The sequence below is a fragment of the Cynara cardunculus genome, unplaced genomic scaffold, assembly GCF_001531365.2.
Source record: "Cynara cardunculus var. scolymus isolate 2C unplaced genomic scaffold, CcrdV1 Un_Scaffold_8089, whole genome shotgun sequence".
Lineage (NCBI taxonomy): Eukaryota > Viridiplantae > Streptophyta > Magnoliopsida > Asterales > Asteraceae > Cynara > Cynara cardunculus.
In genome coordinates, this window is record NW_020203968.1 from 2,358 (window position 1) to 6,563 (window position 4,206).

General features: G+C 33.2%; 1 long non-coding RNA gene and 1 other non-coding gene across 2 annotated transcripts; both read left to right on the plus strand.

Annotated features, from left to right (window-relative positions):
• The first annotated feature begins 3,256 nt into the window (after window positions 1-3,256).
• Window positions 3,257-3,826, plus strand: LOC112505050. The gene is made up of 3 exons (XR_003068314.1): window positions 3,257-3,332; window positions 3,558-3,617; window positions 3,702-3,826. It is a non-coding gene; the product is annotated as an uncharacterized LOC112505050 (long non-coding RNA).
• Window positions 3,665-3,790, plus strand: LOC112505051. Its single transcript, XR_003068315.1, has one exon. It is a non-coding gene; the product is annotated as a small nucleolar RNA SNORD14 (small nucleolar RNA).
• Window positions 3,827-4,206: the final 380 nt, after the last annotated feature.

The window sequence follows — 4,206 nt, forward strand, 5'->3', positions numbered from 1 at the left end:
TGTTTGTCTCTGAGATTTACAAAGCAAGTTCCTCAGCGATCACTGAACATACTCAGTGTCTGATCGCTGGAACTGAAAATACATAAACAAAATTACATCGATAGATTAAAAGGGATTATCATCAAATCACTGAGAGAGAGGATCAACAATATGATATTTCTCCAGCTATTCCTGAAACAACTACGACTGCCGCGATTCCTGAACGGTAGATTCCAAAGCTCTCTCATCAATGGAGCGATGAAGATAAGAAGAAGATAGCTATAGACATTCGTGCAAGGTCTATAATAGCTATGTCTATTACCGATGAGGTTTATCACTCTGTGATGAAACTTAGAACCTCTAAAGTCATGTGGGATACTTTATTTGTTCAATATGAAGGAACCTCTCAGGTTCAAGAATCTAGGAAGATCAATCTAGTAAGACAATATGAAAACTATCTCTGTGGAATGACTAAAACTTTGTCTGAAGTACATCAACACTTTAAGTGTCTTCTTATAGATTTAAGATCTGTAGGCAGGAAATATTATAACTCTGAAACTTTAATGAAGTTTCTAGAATGTTTGCCTGAGTCTTGGGACACTTATTCCATGTGTCTCAAGATGTCAAATGACATGTCCTCTCTTTCTCTCAACACTCTTTATTGGATACTGTTCACTCATGAACAATCTCGTCAGCTGAAAAGAAATCTGATTAAAGATTCTAGGGAAATGAAGAGCTATCCTTTAGCTCTAATCTTTGAATAAGCTTCAGCTAAAATCCCATCTTCTTCTTCTTTTTATCTTCCTTCTGTTATTATTATTGAGTTAGATTCTACTAACTCTGAGGATTTATCAGAATCTGATCTTGCAGATTTTGATGCATCACTGGAGTTATTAACTAAATCTTTTAGGACATTCGCCAATAAAAGTAGCTTCCGCATATCTCCTTCGCTGACCATAAAGCAAAAGCCAAAGTCTTATAAGATAGACAAGGCTTCAGCGATTCGCTACAGTTGTCACCGCAAAGGTCACTTTGTTGGTGAATGTAGGTCCAAGTTGTGACTCCATCTTCTAAGACCTCATCCTCCTTCAGAACTAAGGATGATAAATACTTGAAACTGAAGGAGAAGTATAAGAAGATGAAGAACTTCCAGCGAAAGGCTAAGGGTCTCGTCGCTGAAGAGCACGACTGGGCTGATGAATCATCATGTTGATCCTCTCTCTCATGGATTTGATGATAATCCCTTTTACCTTACACGAAGTATTTATGTTTTCGTCTTTCAGTTACTGCGATCATCACTGAGTCTGTTCAGTGATCGCTGAGAACATGTAATGTAAATCCATCAGCGACAGTGATACTTCAAAAAGACAAAATTCACACCAAAGAACCTTCAGCGAAAGTCGAAGATTGAAACTGAAGATTAGAGACTGACGAGTACGTGATCTGAAGCGGTATTCAGTGATTACAACCTTGTCTACATACGAAGTGACTAGAACTATCTTTTGGCTTTGGTTCAGATCATACAGAACGAGTAGAAGTATGTACTGCGGGTGACTCAGCTCATATGGATTAACTGGAACTATCTCTTGGCTTGGGTTTGGTTGATTTCTTCCAACACCAGAATCACAAACATACAGTCTAAGGGCTTGTGGTGAAATTTCTATACTAATAGCTAGAAAATTCCTCATCACATCTTCGTTGTCAAATAACTCGACAACTGAAGTGGACAACATAAATTTGTACATTAATCTAACACCAAATTATGAATTTGGTAAGTTTAATTTTCTCGCTAAATAACTAATCAAAGCAGAATGTTTTACGTGTATCGACAACAACACGACAACTCTTTGAGTTTCTTGAATATAATCTAGTACCCTGTTATCTAACTGCCACAAATCTCCACTTAAAAACATGTACCCCAACTTTCTCAATTTTTGTTGATTTTTTGTGTAGTGTTGAAAAAAATCGGATTATACAAGATTATATAGGGAAAAACACAAATATCTATATATATATATATATATATATATATTAAAGGAGAAAACAAACATAATGAGGTCACATATTCTAATGCTTAGAACTTCTCCTATTTTTTTATCAATTTTTTGATTTTTTTAAATGTTGAATATGTTAAAGACTTTTCTGCCCCTGTATGAAAAATGTATAGCTCATAATTAATGCGGGTTTTTTGTAATTTTGTATACCAAAGTTTAACCTTCAACTCTTGATTTGCTCTTCCATTTACTTTCTTAATGAAAATTGGTTTTACAAAGTTTCAATAATAAACAAAATGAAATGCTATAATTCCTTTGGTGAGAGATGAAGAATGTAAGAGTTTAAGAACAATTCAAAGATTTTAAAAGGTATGTAGAAATTATATTCATTAAAAAGGTGATTTGTTATTACATATTTCTTTTTCAATATTGTTGGATTTGTTATTATCATAGGATATGGTTGTGTTTACGTTTGGATCATATAAATTCGAATAGAATTTTGATATTTTGTAATAACAAGATATGATATTTTTTTTTGAATTTTAACTTCATTAACAATAACTATTTATATGTGATTGATAATTACGTTAAATTTTGACTACTTCAAGATTTTTTTCAATTGACAGAAATCCTTTGGTGAGTAATGAAGAAATAAGAGTTGAAGAAAACTTAACAGATTCTAAAAAGGTATATAAAAATTTATATTATTTAGAAAATGTGATTTGTTATTACATATTTCTTTTTTTCAGTATTGTTGGATTTGTTGTTATCGTAGGACATGGTTATGTTTACGATTGGATCATATAGATTCGAATAAAGTTTTGATATTTTATGATTACAAGATATTATAAAAATGAATTTAAACTCCGTTGACAATAATTATTTATATGTGAATGATAATCATCAATATATGTGTGTATATATATATATATATATATATTATCTTATAAAGCATTTGGCTAAAACTCTTAAAACAACTATTTAAGCATATAGTACAACCTAGTAAAGCCAAATTACTTAAAGACAACCTCTATTGCTAATGGTACAACTTATTAAAACGATCCCAAAACCCGTTCAAATCAAAACTCTATCCTATTTCACCGCCAACAGAAACCCAATTTCTCAACCCAAACGATTTCATCGCCCAACAGATTTTGAAGAATACAGAGTTCTCCATTTAATCTCTATTTCAAACCATCATGGTGAGTTCTCCATTAATTTTTACTTCTCTACTGGTTCTTTCTCTACTCCCAATTTCCTCTCCAAGAAACCGATTCTTGCTCCCAAAGCGTTGATTCCTTCTCCAGGGCAACGATTTCTTCTCCAATTGTAGGAATTCACGCTCTTGAAACCACCAAGGTGAGTTCTCCATTAATCTCTACTTCTCTACTGTGTTCTTTTCCCACTGTGGATCAATCGCCCACTTGAATCGTTCCTCTTTTGGACAACTGATTAAAACCATTGTATTATTGTAATAGGTTTGAAACCTCTAAATCTATGGCTTTTGTTAGTTGATTTTTGGTTTTTTTTGCACAAATTTTCTTATGATTTTTGGTTTCTGCTTCCATTGATTCAATCCATTAGGGTTTTCTTCTCTTCCACTCTCGCTCAATCTTCTCCTTTCAAGTTGCTGATGATTTCTGGGTGAGTTTCATTTTTTTGTGAAGTTTTGGTTTTGATTTATTTTTTGACACTGGTGATGATAATCTTAAGGCTTGTTTCTCGCAGACATTCGCAATGGCCGCCTAAGAGCTTTCGCCTTAGCCAGGCTTGAGAGCTAAAATGTTGCTTTGCTCCTATCTTGGATGTCTGAAGTTTATTTAGAAATTTGTTTTTGATATTAGGTTCTTAGTGATGATTTCATAGACGATATATCCATTCTATTCATCATGAAGACGAATCAAGGCATTCAAGTAATCCTTCATCTTTGTATGCTGACATTCAGGTAAGCTACTATCTCCATTTTTATCTTCATTGAAGACATTCAGGTAAGCTTTCATTATAGATCACATTTCCCTATCCATTTCGGGTTTTTGGTTTTATTTGAATTTGGTTTCCCTATCCTTTCATTTATGGATTTCACATGTTTTGTTAATTCCTTTAGGGATCATTTATAGTGATTTGGAATAGTAGTATAATGTAATCTACTAATGTATATACATCATATAAAATAACTTGGTTTGTTCAAGATCTTCCAGCAAAATCTGCCCCAAACCCATGTCAGGGAGTCTGC